Source organism: Molossus molossus, unplaced genomic scaffold (genome assembly GCF_014108415.1).
Source record: "Molossus molossus isolate mMolMol1 unplaced genomic scaffold, mMolMol1.p scaffold_m16_p_9, whole genome shotgun sequence".
Taxonomy (NCBI): Eukaryota; Metazoa; Chordata; class Mammalia; order Chiroptera; family Molossidae; genus Molossus; species Molossus molossus.
Genome location: NW_023425403.1, coordinates 5,344,026 through 5,359,608, shown reverse-complemented (window position 1 = coordinate 5,359,608; position 15,583 = coordinate 5,344,026).

The following is a 15,583-nucleotide window of genomic DNA, read 5'->3' as shown; positions in this document are numbered from 1 at the left end:
CTGATAACCGGCTGTCTATCGTCCCCGGCGTCCTTGGTGGTGTTCACCATAACCAACTGAGGGTCAGGAGGCAAGCCTAAGAAATCGCTTCCATTTTTCCCTCAGTGTTTGCCATCCGTCCTTGGGAGTCAAAAGTTGTCAGAGTAAGAGAACGTTCATCCCATTGGCCTCTTAATTAGGGTTGTTTTGAAGTTTTCTTGTCCAAGTCACTTTTTTCACAGGTATCAAGTGTTATTCTCTGCACGCTTTTTCCCTAATCCACAAGTAAGGAAATGACTTTTAGATTAAGATGTCTGCTTTCTTAAAAATCAAAACCATTTATTTTCCAAACCCCGGCAGATCACCTTATCTAAAGGAGACCCTTGGTTCTTTTCATTGGTTTATTCTTGAAATCAGTGTTTCTATTTTCCCAATTAATTTTAAAACATTTTAACTGCATTTCCAAATAAGAAATTCTTATTGTTCTTCAAATGTATCTGTCTTCTTAATCTTTTCCAGAATCTAAAAGGCTGGGTCATTTCAACAATAAAAATAATTAAAAAAAAAAAAAAAAAACTAGAGAAAGGAAAACCATAACAATAAAAAGGCTGCATCACCCTCCCGTGGGCCCTGCCCACAACTGCCAACCCTGATCCAGGAAAAATGAAGCAACAGAATATCGGATCTGAGCTCTCAGCTTCATGCCAATGAAAACTGCTGATTTCATACTGTCTATGTTGCTTCACTGTATTAATCATAACTCTCTATTTAATATACATTTATTTACTCTTTCTTGAGGCCTTTATGGAGGCCTCCAATGACTATGAAAAGCACGAATATTTCAGGTTAGGGGCGTAAACTTTTCCTGTACAGGGCTGGGTAGTGACTATCAGGCGTTGGGGTGCAGACAGTCTGGGCTGTGAGCACTGGGCTCCTCCGTGGTACCCACAGACAGTACATAAACGGATGAGTGCGGCTGTGTTCCAATAAAACTTGGTTTACAGACACTGAAAGTTTAATTTCACGTGTTTCAAACATCTCTTCTGATTTTTTTCAAGTATTTAGAAATGTAAAAACTACCCTTAGCTCAAGGGCCATTCAAAAATTGGTGACTGACTAGTTTTGGCTCATAGGTGTAGTTTGTCAATCCCAGCTTTGGGAAAATAAGAGACTTCAGATTTAGTATCTGTAACTACTAGGAAAGGAAAAATACATAAATAAAACAGTAGGCTAAAAGGTAATGTAAGAAATGTCCAAGTTTTGCCCTGGCCGGTTTGGCTCAGCGGTTAGAGCGTTGGCCTACGGTCTGGAGAAATGTCCAAGCTATTAGAAAAGGTCTAAAGAAGCATGAATAAAATTGTATAAAGTATCAATTTTGTACAATATGATGGTTAACGTCAATGGAGTATTTCTAATCAAGTAAAAATATGTACATAATATTGACTTAAACTAACTGTAAAGGTAGTACCATAAGTCAGTGCCACCAAAGGATTTCCAGATCTGTCTGTAATAGAGCAGATGGGAGGAGCAGAGATAACTCAGGAGCACCATGTCCAGGAAGAGGAGGAAGCAGACAGAACAGGGCAACAATGTAGCAGGAAACGACCCTGAGGGTACTACTCCAAGCGATTATAAACATCAGAAGAGTGTCAAAGGAACTAACGCCCACAAAATGGGATTCAAACCAGAGGAAAGCATTTACACAAAAGGAATGACAGTCGTGTTCATAGATGGACTGACTTTAAAAACAATGATGGTGCACCCATACCCTCCTCCAACTTGTTAAATACGTCAAGTTTAAATAAAAAGACTGTATAGTTAGATGAAGACGCATGACAGAGAAGCCAGGTCAAACAGCACAAAACGAGCTAGGCGCATGCCATTGTCAAAAGAATTCATACTGAGGAGCAACAGATTTGAATTATTCGGGTAATGATCAAGTTAGAAGTCAGTTCAACCACAATTTTCTTTCTGAGATAATCTATGACTGACGAAGCTCAGTTGTGCTGGGCAGACATTATTAAGGAATAACATATTCAGATAAATTTATTTGTTGTATTGGAATATCCTCAGTTGGGACGAATCCAGGACGGTTTTCATTTACTATAAATTTTACCGTTTTGTGACTTCAAACTGATTTCAGGCATATGGCTGGACAGAATAATTATAAAGGGCTATACCTCAGCAAAAGTCAAAATCAGACTATTTATGGGCCTGTGTTTTGACTTTCTCGCCATTTATAGTGAATATTTTTCTTTTAATGTTCTTGTCCCCAAGCCCACACCAACAGTGCCAAGGTTGGAAAGGTTTCTCCGTGCCAGCTCAAAATTTGTATGCAGCCATCTGTGAATTCTACACCTTTAAGAATAGCCTACATGGATACACAGAACAGACGGACAGCTGTCAGAGGGGCGGGGGTTAGGGGTCTAGATGAAAGAAGGTGACAGGATTCACCAAAAAAGCATATATACAATATATACCTAACACACAGACACAGACAACAGTGTGGTGATAGCAGAGGGAAAGGGGTCGGGGTCGGTGGAGGTGGGCAAGGTGGGGAAAATGGGGACGGAAAGAGATTTTCTTGGGGCGACGGGCGCGTGATACAGTGTGCAGGTGATGTTTTATCGAGTTGTACACGTGAAACCCATATGGTTTGGCAAACCAATGTCATCCCAATAAATCCAACAAAAAGAAAAAGAATATCCTATGTAGCTGAGAAAAGCTAGCTCCATGTCCTTCCCCGTGCCCCAAACTCGTACTGCCCTTCAGTTATACTCCAGGGGGGGCTGTCTCATTCTTCTCGAGTTGGGGTAAACTTTTGCATAATAAGAACAGAAAGATCTAACAAAGGAAGTTAATTGTCCAATTAGATGTTATCAAAGCATAATTAGGGGTAACAGAGTATACACAGTGACCTAATTCCTAAGAGGTCAATTGGGAGAAAAACATCATGTATTCCCCTAAATGCAACCACTTGCAAAATCTTCGGTGTTAGCTCTGCGGAAGTGCTTCCTTTTAAAACAGCTCTCTGTGGAATTCAAGGTTTAAAAAAAAAAAAAAACTGTATATCAAATCAATTTCTCTTTTAGGCTCTGTATCTCACCAGTTACTTTGCTACATTTTATGACTGTACAAATTTGGGTTGGGTATCAACACCGATAAAATTCTGCATTTCCTCGTCCTTCCAGGAGAAAGTGGACTATTACTGTAAATGTGTAGAATCTGGCTCCTGAAGGAAATTTCATCCACATCCCCAGTACATGCTCAGTAAGCCTTGAAGCCCTGAGCTCAGAGGGAAGGAACAGAAAGGCACTGATGAGCTGTCACCACGTGGGAGCCCCAGGACCCGGGTGCCCCAGGTGTTTCGGCTTCCGAGTCTGTCACGCCAGCCAGGTGGGCGCATGATCATTTACAGAGGCCCAGAGACAGATCTGCCAAGGTCATCCAGCTACTCACTGACAGTGGAGAGTGGGTGGGTCCAAAGTCTACATCCTTTCCGCGGCAAAAACACTGTTTCACTTATTAAAATGAAGGATGTCGGAAAGATAAGCTTTGGATGAAAGAAAAGGAGAAAAGTCGCTTTACTTTGCTTTAAACCCCACCCATCTTCCGAGGCCGAAATCAAAGACTTCCCCCTCCCTTCCTTCCTTCCTTTCCTCCGTCCTAGCTGGAAGTCCTCTCCCCCGCGAACCCTCTCTGAGTACTTTTTCAATGGGACAAAGTCATCAAAGTACCGTACTCAGGGGTCGGTGCTAAACACCGCGGGGTCCTTCCCAGCGGCACGGGTCTCACACTGTCTCTGCAGCTCAGGGTCAGTGTGTTCACTAGTCCTGTAGCCAGGAGACAAGCTCAGGGTGGAGAGAGCCCAGCACTACTGGTAATGTCTCTGCACGTCCTGGTTTACTGTCTTTCATCTAATTCTTTAGGCCTCCAAAAAAAAAGGGAATTTGGAAGAATTTGTTCAAAATAATAACACGGATAGATCCCATGGACCCTTCTGTTTCTAACCGTCGGAAGGTGTCCCGTACTCCATCCTATTTACAAACCTCCAGAGAGGTCGGTGGGGCCAGAGAACAGGGGAGCCGGGGCCAGAGAAGAGGGGAACCTGGGGCCAGAGAAGAGGGGAGCCGGGGCCAGAGAAGAGGGGAACCCGGGGCCAGAGAAGAGGGGAGCCGGGGCCAGAGAAGAGGGGAACCCGGGGCCAGAGAAGAGGGGAACCTGGGGCCAGAGAAGAGGGGAACCCGGGGCCAGAGAAGAGGGGAGCCCGGGGCCAGAGAAGAGGGGAGCCCGGGGCCAGAGAAGAGGGGAACCCGGGGCCAGAGAAGAGGGGAACCCGGGGCCAGAGAAGAGGGGAGCCGGGGCCAGAGAAGAGGGGAACCCGGGGCCAGAGAAGAGGGGAACCCGGGGCCAGAGAAGAGGGGAACCTGGGGCCAGAGAAGAGGGGAGCCGGGGCCAGAGAAGAGGGGAGCCAGGGCCAGAGAAGAGGGGAACCCGGGGCCAGAAAAGAGGGGAGCCTGGGCCGGCAGCAGGGCGGAAGCAGAAATGCAGGCACCGGCCGAGCGAGCCCGTGGGCCTCACGCAGCCCAGCAGGTTCTCCGCGTGGCCAGAGACACAAAACCATCAGTGACACGGAATCTAAAGCATGTTTCATTGTCACCACATCGAGTTGGTATTGCAGACAAGTCTAAAATTTCAATTAACTTTATATCTTTTAGAACTCTCATTTCCAATTTTCTTCCCTTAACCTTTCCACCGTTAATGATACACAAGAATTGTATTCCTGACAAACTGTTATATAAATATGCAAGAATCTCATTAAAAACCAATTGGTTGAACCGTGAACTTGGTCATTAAGTTGAACCATGTGCCTCCTATTGAGCAGGACAGACACCACAGCTCACTAAGTACACCAGCCCCATTCGGGCGGACAGGGGCTCGGTTTCTCAATGAGGAGCAGGGAGTGAGTCCTCATAAAGGGGGAAGAGAAGGGCCGGGACGAGCTCAGATGGAGAGCAGATGTGCTCGGTCCACCTTGGCTGGATTTGGAAAAGGCCAGTTAATGTGGCAGAACTCTCCCTGGGGCTGAGCGGGGGAAAAGGCAACCATGTTTGTGGGACTGCTCAGATAACTTTCAGGGGTACTTTTAGGCCGAAGTTTCCTTTTCTCTCTGTGCTATTAATGTATATTTCCTTTATATCTGGTACTATGAATTAGAACCAAACATGGAACATTGCAGACCTAGTCCCTAAGTTGTGAAGAGGTTCAGAATTCCCAGCGTCGGGTGATGGGACTTTGCTTTGTTCCCTTACCAGAACACCTGATGGAAGTGGTCTCCAAGCGAATCAGTGAACTAGGGTATTCTGCAAATGGCTAGCGAAGATCTGCAAAATAATTTTTAAAAATTCAGTGATCACAAACTAAAACAAATAGAAAATACATTAAACTCTTAAATACACAGAACTTCCATGAAATGCTGCAACAATAATTACATAAAAATACATAAAACAAATTAATAAATTTAATCAATATATTTCATGTCATTCGTTTATTTTTATCTTTATTGTTGAGCATTACAGATGTTCCCCCTTTGTCCCCCATTGACCCCGTCCTCCCCCCTCCCACCCCTCTCCTGCCTTCCCCGCATTGTTTTCTGGCCATTGGTTATGCACAGTTCTCGGGCTCACTCCTTTCTGCCCCAACCCCCCATTCCCCTCCCTCGGTCCTCCCCCTACTTCCATGTCTCTGGATCTATTTTGATCGTCAGCTTGTTTTGTTCATGATATTCCGTAAAGAAGTGAGATCATGTGGTACTTGTCTTTCTCTGACTGGCTTATTTCACTGAGCATAATGCTCTCCAGGTCCCTCCAGGTCTCATGTTATTTAATTATTATAGTGGAGAAAAATAAGTTTACAGTTGTATCCTCATTCAAATACAATAACTAACACATGCACTAAGTGCACCAGAGAACATGTGTGGGCATGTCACTAGCAGTTAGCCCCAGTAGAAGCAATGCAATCACTTATCATTACAATGGAGAAACAGACGGAAGGACAGTGTGTTCCACACCAGTGGAAATGGAAACCATTGGCTCCGTGCAGTGATGTAAATGAATCTTACAGACACAGTGTTGGAAAAAAGCCAGCCACGAAAGCATACAAACTATATGGTTTCACTTCCTTACTGTGCGCGAACAGGCCAACTAGTCAACGGGGACAGCCATCACAATAAGGCTTGGTGTTGGGAGGAGGAAACTGATGAGGGACAGCAGTTAGAAACGTTCTATCCCTTGACCGAGGTGGCGGTGACTTGGATGCATTTTTATTTGTAAAAATTCATCAAGTTATGTACATAATATTTGTGCACTGATACACACACATATGTGGCATACTTAAATACCTTCTATAAAATACAAAGATAGCTACAGGTATATAGTATAACTTACATACCTCTATAACAGTAAATTAATTGAGCCCTGGCCGGTTTGGCTCAGCCATTTACAGCATCAGCCTGTGGACCAAAGAGTCGCAGGTTCGATTCAGGCCAAGGGCACGTACCTCGGTTATGGTTTGGTCCCCGGCCCTGGTCGGGGTCATTCAGGGGGCAACCAGTCAATGTGTCTCTCTCACATCAATGTTTCTCTCTCTCTCTCCCCCTCCCTCCCTCTCTATCTGAAAAATCAATGGAAAAATATTCTCGGGTGAGGATTAAAAAATAATTATTTAAAATAATAATGGTTAAAATCTAGAAATAACCAAGTTCTCATTAGAAGAAAAAATACTTATATAGCAAGGGCCAGATTGTTCTGGCACCACGTGGAGATTCTTCTAAAGATAGTTCTTCGTAGGCATATACGAGCACCCAAGTCCAGGTATAGCTACAATAATAATAAGGTCCAGGAATGATACTCAGATTATCCAGTCTTGATTTGCCAGCACCGGTTCCTCAGAAGGGACACCCGGACCACTCAGAAGAGACTTAGCTGTCAGGACAGACGCCTGCCCTGCCCACGTATCGGCTCTGCCTTGTATGAAGATCCAAGAATCCACTGAAGGAGATGGAATTCACACCCAGAAATAAAACCTTCTACACTTCGCATACGTAGTTCTCTGTGACAAATGATGATGTTTATATTGTGGGTTCAAATGCCTGTAGGCTGACTCCGGGGTATGTCATCTTAACCACTCTGCTGTGCTTCTTGGGCACTAGGACACCAAGAATAAGTATCTGAGTTTCCTTATTAATAAACCTCAGCCTTTGCTTGCCCTTGTTCAATATATATACTTGCAAACATTGTAAAATATGTTTAGTTTTTTTTAAAGAATTTTTTATTGATGTAATACAGAGAAGAAGGGAGAGAGAGAGATAGAGAAAGAAACATCAATGACAGAACATCGATTGGCCGCCTCCTGCACGCCCCCCATTGGGGATCGGGCCCACAACCTGGGCATGTGCCCTGACCGGGAATCGAACCAGCGACCTCTTGGTGCAGGGTCGATGCTCAATCACCGAGCCACACTGGCCAGGCAAACTATGTTTATTTTCATAAGAAACTGCCCAACTGTCTTTCAAAGTGGCTGCACCATTTCGTATTCCCCAGCAGTGGATAGAGAGCAGGGATCCAGAGAGCTTCAATGATAGATTTCCTCTTTGGGGCGTTTTCAAATTATGAGTAGGGTTTTAAACTATATTTTTGGAGAAATTGAATACATAATACAAAATACAGGGTTATGAAGACATAACCCTGATATCAATTCTAAAAATCTCTCCTGTTAAATTCTTTCTCCAACGAACATGTGCAAAAGGATTACAAGGGAGCTGTAGCAACACTCACTCTTTTACCTTACACCTCTCAGGTATTTAGAAACAAGTCCTGAACTTAAGCCCATATCGTTCAAATTAAAAATACTTTTTCAATATTTCTACACTTAGAATCCAAAGGAAAATAAACTACTGAAGGCCAGTGTAGTCTGCAGTGATTAATTTCGTGTGTGCCTGCCTGGCCTAAGAGATGCAGGAAGACAAGGCATCTGGGTGTGTCTGGGAGAACTGTTCTGGGAGAGACAGTACATGCCCGTCAGCAGACGTAGAGATCCGCCCGTCCCACCTGCGGGGAACCCACCAGCCCCCATGGCCCAAAGAGAACACAAGGCAGAGGAAGGGCAAGGTCTCGCTTCTTCCTGAGACAGGCATCTCCCTTCCGCTGCCCTCCAACACTGGAGCCCTGGTTCTCAGCCTCTGACCTCAGACTGGAGCCCGTCAGCCCCTGGTTCTCAGCCTCTGACCTCAGACTGGAGCCCGTCAGCCCCTGGTTCTCAGCCTCTGACCTCAGACTGGAGCCCGTCAGCCCCTGGTTCTCAGCCTCTGACCTCAGACTGGAGCCCGTCAGCTCCTGGTTCTCAGCCTCTGACCTCAGACTGGAGCCCATCAGCCCCTGGTTCTCAGCCTCTGGACTGGGGCTGAATCACACCGCCGGCTGTGGGACCTCTCAGCCTCCACCACAGCATGAGCCAGTTCCTATAATAAATCTGTTCTTAAATCAATCCATCTCCTTGAGGTTCTGCTTCTCTGGAGAACCGTGACTAATACACACTCAGTTGAGTTTGCATTACTATGCTGATCTCTGCCCCGTACTGACATCCCTCACACAAGACTTTCTCCAAACCCACTCAGAAAGGAAAGGAAAGTGTCTTAACTGAATAATCTTTACACACACCGCGTTCACTCTGTTGTGCATTTAAATTAGCAACTGCAGCTCCCAGAAGTGCCGTCTGGAGATAAAAGTTCGTTTATCCCATCAGAGGACACAAGATAGAGTAAAGTAAATTTGTTTTAAAGAAAGATAAAACCGCCCTGGCCGGTTTGGCTCAGCGGTTAGAGCGTCGGCTTGCGGTCCGGAGAGACCCGGGTTCGGTTCCCGCTAAGGGCATGTACCTCGGTTGCAGTTTGTCCCCGGCCCTGGTTGGTCGTGTGGGTGGCAGCCACTCGATGTGGCCCTTGCACATCGATGTTTCCCTCTCTCTCTCTTCCTCTCTCTCCCTCCCACTCCATCTGTACAAAAAATGGAAAAATGTCCTCGGATGAGGATTAAAAAAAATAAAAAATAAAAAAAATAAATAAATAAAAAATAAAAAAAAGAAAGATAAAACCACTTTATCTTGATATTGGCTAAATTATTTGACAGGTAACACACGTTCATACAAACCATACCTCTATTCTGCTCAGTAATTAACACATTGCTGACCAGCAAGTTTTTGCAGGGTTATCTCATGTCAGCGGCTATTTTTCCATAATTGCATATGAAAGTGAAACAATGTAAATAAACTTCAGTATACTGTATTTATACATAATGAATTTAAATGAAACTTTGTACATATCTGCTACATGTTATATTTTATACATATTATATATTTTAGTAATTTTTCTGGTGTGGTATACTGTATAGCAATCACCTTTTGAAACACATTACACGGTCTAGTTGGATTTTGTTTTATACCAGTGACTGTTTTTTCTGAAACGTGGTCTTTTAGTTGCCCTGAAACCCTAAAAGGTGAGTGAACTAAGGAGCTCCTAGAAGGACCAGGAGTGTCAGGTCCTGAGCTGCACTCGCCTGAACCAGCGGACATCCACTCCCCAGCGACTTCACACATACACCTGGTGTGCTGTTTTTCCAACTTCGACCCTCAGGGCGAAGAGTCACGAAAACAATAATCCTGTATTACCCTGAGTTTCAAAAATTGAAATAGCTAATGCAAGTGCAAACCCGAGTTACCTCGTGGGCGGTCAGCAACGTTTGGGCTGAAATCCCGAGTTAACTCCTGCGCGGTCAGCAACGTGTTTAATACACCCTAGAGATGTTTGCCTCACAGCGAGTTATCCACAGAGCATTCACTGAGGAAAATACGACAGGAAGTTCTAGTAAAGGTCTGCTCCTTTAAAAAGTAGTAAAGAGTAGTTCTGTAATTCCATACAGTTACTGACACAGAACCGCCGGAAGACGCTGGAATAGTCTAATTTCCCAAGGTCTTGTTCCTCCGCAGGACTCGGTGATTAACCATATGTGCAGAAGGTCAAGGCAGTATTTTAAGGTCCTTCCTTGGAAGACATTTGGAATGGAGAAAGGGGCGTGTGGGAGCAAGGCAGTGGTTATTGTGAACCCTATTTCACACACCTACAGACAGAATGATCTGGAAAGCGGGCTAATTACCACTTTGCTGTCTCAGCCTTGCCGATTACCTGATTTTCTTCTCTTTGTTTGGAGAGATGAGGGAAGGCAGGCTGTCCTACTGCAGATTGTCCCTGTAAACAAATGATTTGAAGAAGATTAAAAAGCTTCATTCTATTTTATTTCATACAAAGAAAATGAAATGACCATTTTTTTTTTTCTCCTGGCAAACGCTGTCACTGAAAGTGGAGAACCAGTCATTGGCGCCTCCGGTTAAAATTTACTCCCAGGGAAGCTCTCCGAGGAGTAATTCCCGAGGAATAATATGCAGCCTTCAATTTACTTTATCACAGCTGGATATGAAGTGAAATCCCCGGCTGGAATTTAACTACCCAGAACCAAGCACCAGATGGCTTCTCTGCACCTCAGCCCAACAGCTGTGTCCTAATAGGCACAGCTGGTCTTCACATTTGAGTGGCGACATTTAAATGATAACATGATGTAATGTAGAAAAATGTGCTTGGGTAGCCCAGGTCTGGAAAACGAGATTGCACGGGTGCTCTGAATGGTACACGCACAGCCTCAACCACTAATTCACACTCCTTCTCCCGGTGCAGGTGGGCTCGGCTGCTGCGGGAGGGGACCGCCACGTGGAAATGTCCCAGGGCCACCCGACGGCACCGCCCTCTGTCCGTACAACTCCCCTGGGTACGCACCATGTTAGCTTTTGTCCTTCACATAAAAATAAGCACAACACAGTTTGCACTGTGAAGCTGGAGACGTAACATTTTGTGATAATTAACAGATATTGCATTCTGCCAAGTTGGTGGAATTAAAAGGTACTTGGTAGAAAGCAGCTGCTATAAAAATTCTTCAACAGTTTAGGGATGCGATTATTCATTTCCTTGTTGAGCCACAAATATCACTAGATTAACAAACATAAATTTAATACTGATATTTAGTACTTAGGGAAAAAAAAAAAACCCTCCATGAAGGGCAACTATCAGGGAAAATGCATTTGAATACATTTCAGACAAATAAAACATTTAACGTGTTTCAAATGAGAGATGGATGAACAAACACGCACGGCTTCAACCAGTAAAATACACAGCAGCACGTTTTCTAGTTTCCCAAGTGGGCACAGGCTCCCCAAGCGGCGGCTCACACTTTGATGGATGGATACACTCCCCAGTGACTCAAAGAACAGTTACCCTTCATGCAAATCCCAAGTCGCCGTAGGCGGAGGAAAGGCTCGTTTAGTGGTAAGGAAACCTGGGTTTATATCTTACTGCTACTTTTATTTATGTGTGTGTGTGTGTGTGTGTGTGTGTGTGAGAGAGTTTTGTAAAATTTTTGTTTCCTTTATTGATTTTAGAGAGAGAGAAAGAATGAGGGAGAGATGGAAACATCGATGAGAGAGAACATCGATTGGCTGCCTCCTGCATGCCCCCCACTGGGGATCGGGCCCACAACCTGGGCATGTGCCCTGACTGGGAATCAAACCAGCGACCTCTTGGTACATGGGTCGATGCTCAACCACTGAGTCCCACTGGCCAGGCTCATTGCTACTTTTGAGTTTGGTCATGTCGTTTAGCTTCTTTAAACTGCAATTCCTTTGCCTGCGGACTGGGAGCCACAGGTGAGGTCACATGTGATTACGTTCTATAAACTGCGATGAAACAGAGAAGGCGGGACCATCCTCTGTCTGTGTCTCTAGGGGACTCAGTCATTAGCACTCCTCTCTCCACCAGGGCTCTGAGCAAGCTAAAGCACACACCCAGGAGCGACGGAGACCTGAACATCCCTTCCATAGGTACTGAAGGCTAAAGCAGGGGACACGCCTCACCGCGAGTCAAGGCTTCCGGGCAGTAACCCAGACGGCCAGCTTACTCCGCCAGGCACGGATGGCACAGCAGGGGCAGAGCTCAGTCCCTGTGAGCAACTCCGCCTCCAGAGGAACAGGGCAACGCGTAGCATGCCTGCTTCCGTCTTCCCAAATTTATTGGTCAAGCACGTCACTGGAGCAGAGGAGTAGAGTCCAAAGGGTCACCGAATACTCTCAACAGGAGAGAAACAGAGAGAGTTAGAAAGAAGGGTCTCTCCCTAATGATTCTCAGCTCATGCTCTCTTGATCCAGGGACTTCAACCTCAGTGGCTGGTCGGCCAGAGCTCCGACTCTCCTGCTTGGAGGAAGACACATGCAGTCCAGCGGGAGAGAGTCCTACTGCCCCTGACGTCACCTCCCAACACCAGTAAACACGCCTGAGAAGACCCTCCTGAGACCACTCAGAGCAATACAGATTCTACATCATTTTCTGATTCAACGTCCGCTTAGATGTAACCTTTTTTGAATTCCATGTGTTATCCTGAGAAATAGTATTTCCATCATATACACTTAAACATAAATATAAAATCTGAAATTTCATCTATCTATCTCTATCTATATATTTACCCTCAGAAGACTCGGAACCTTATCACAGTAATACATTATTAAATAAACTCCAAGGTCACCGTGTACCCAAAGCCAAATGCTCCTCACCCCGTTTCTCATCCTCAATTATGTCTAGTCACACCATCCAATACAGCCAGCTAAACCTTGGTGCTAAACCTGCGTTCTTTCTCTTGCATGTCATACCCACACCGTGGGCAAGTCTGTAGGCTCTCCTTCAAAAGCAATCAGGAATCTCCCCAGTTCTCGTCTCCTCCACCACGAGCACTCCGGCTGAGCCATCCCACGCACCGTCTCATGTTCTTTCATGGCTCCTATATATGTTAACACGCTATATATTCGTTTAGTGGTTTACACATGTTCCATCAGAGTAGGAATTGTCTGTTTTGTTCACACTGTGTCTATACCACACGAAAATGTGGCACGAGCAACAGATGCATGTTTTTCAAAGGGAAAAAATGGGAGCGAAGAGAAGGGAGGGAGCAAAGGAGGGAGGAAGAGCAAAAGGAAGAAAGAAGGGAAGGGAGGAAGAGGAAGAGAGAAAGAAAAAAAGAGGCAAGGAAGTGAAGAAAGGAAAAGGGAGGCAACACTTGTTCGAGTTTCTGAGGCTAAGAACACCCCAGGTTGTCGATTTGCCCCTCTTCCATTTGAGGACCGAAGGTGCCTTTGAGACCTAAAATGTAAGTCAGCAGTATGTCAAAAGCGATGTTATTGTGTATTACAACCTTATTTTCCAACTCTAGCCTTTGCCCCTGACATGCCCTAAAATGGGCACTCTGCCTTCACTAGAATGTCCAGCCACTGAAAGCCTTCCACTCAGTATAACTCACACGCACACGCACACGCACACGCACACGCACACGCACACGCACACTGCCCAGTCTGGACTTTGCCGCTATTAGCAACACCGATAAATTTCCCATCAACCGGGAGACTCCTTCCCAAGTGGCAGATAATTCTCACTTTTCACATTATAATTTAGGTGCCTTAAAATGATATTTGAAAAAAGGCAAAAGACTGTGATTAATTAGGATTCAGCAATGCCAGGCTATTTGATTTCAAATGGATCATCAGTTCCGCAATCTTCATTGCCCACCTTTCTGGGACTTCCCAAAATGAATCTTCTAAAACCCCTCACCAATTTCTAGTCACCAATTCCATTTGAATTGTGCTGTAATCTGCTCCTAGAAGACCAGGATTATCAGGCATTAAATCCTCCATTTTCCTTTCATCTCTTCTCCTCAAACATAACCACCCCTCTGTCCCGGAGGGAAACTGCTCCTTTCCTTTCGACCTCTCACTGGGCACAATAGTCATAATTCTGGTGTTGGGAATGGCTTAATCCTTGAGATATAAATAACATTGGCTCACACTCCAAATTTCCACTCTAATGAAGTTCAAAGCCCTTCAAAAAGTTTCCAGAAATTTATAAGGTTACCTCAGTCTGACCTCTCTCTGTATATGTTGTTCCTATTATGTACTACACTCCCCCAGAAGTGACATCCAGATCCTTCCTTCAAAAAAAAAACAAACTACCTGGCCAGTGTAGCACAGTGGTTGAGCATCGACCCATGCACGGAGATCATGGGTTTGATTCTCGGTCAAGGGCACTTGTCCAGGTTGTGGGCCTGATCCCCAGTGGGGAGCATGCAGGAGGGGGCCAATAGGACATCATTCTGACCAATGAGAAGGTAGCAGTATTCTTCTGCAAGTGCTTGGAAATGCTTTTGCTCTCCTGTTACAAAGGGAGAGGTGTGACGGATCCCGGACCTGCCCCCATTCCATGGCGTCAATGTGGATATATTCCGGAACAACAGTCCTGTGGCCATAAGACAGCAGCAAAGCTCTGAATGCCAGCAGCTTTCAACTTTCTGTTCTGAGCAAAAAATGTAAATCCCTTTTGCTCTCAACCGCCTCTAAGTTTTCTTTCATTTGACACAGAAAGCACTTAAGGCTGGTGCAAAGTTTCAGAATGACAGTCATCATAACCCGGCACCTATGAGGTACAAAGAGTTGAAAGATGCACGGTCTAAGCCTTGTCTGTAAGAGCCCTCTGGTCATCAGGGCACCAAAACGGCCGAGAGCCAGCTGGCGCTGGGATGCAATGACGAGCCGTCAGCTCTCAGCCACTGAGCTCTGTACCCAGCAGAAAATGATGGAGATGGCAGGAGGGTGGAAACAGCCCTTCCTCAGACTGAGAGCTCACGGGACACCATGCCCCAGAACCACCTGACTCGGAATTCACCCCACATCTGGAGACCTGCCTGAGCTCGAAGTCTGCCCTGAATCTCCAAAAACCTAAATGCTAGAAACAGATGGGGCTGACTATGCTCATCGACCTGAGCAGCTTAAGAGAACTGAATTCCTAATGCTGACCTTCACCATGACCTAGCACGACACCGTAAATGCCCTGGAACAGCTGACAGGTTAATTCTGAAAATAAAATTTATAAACCAAGACCTACAATTCATAAATGAACATTATACCCCCATTAAAATTATGCTATATGAGCAGTTAGTGCGCAAAATATTCAATTTGTTGACATGAGTGGTGAGGATTACCTGGGTGTTCATTTTATGCAAAATTCTTTAAGGTGTACATTTGTGCTTTATGTCCTTTTCCATATTTACATTATATTTCACAAAAAAAAGGGGGGTTAAAGTAATATAAAGAATATTAGTGACATGCAAAGAGGTTAAAGATATCTTTAAAAAGAAGTTTGCACGACAGTTGCATCCTGTCAAGATTTTTCACCAAATAGATATATACCAAAACATTAAGAGGTAGTTGATGTTCAGAAGGGCTAGAGTATTCAGAAACTGTTGAAGAACACATACATGTTTCTCAGAAATAAGAAAAATGAATGCTAAGTCATATATAAAATAATCTTTCCTTTTAAATCTTTATATGAACCATTGGGAAATAATAGACTAGTTGAAAAGTTATACACAGGTTACATTTGTTTATTAGAATATTTTTTCCTTTAAGT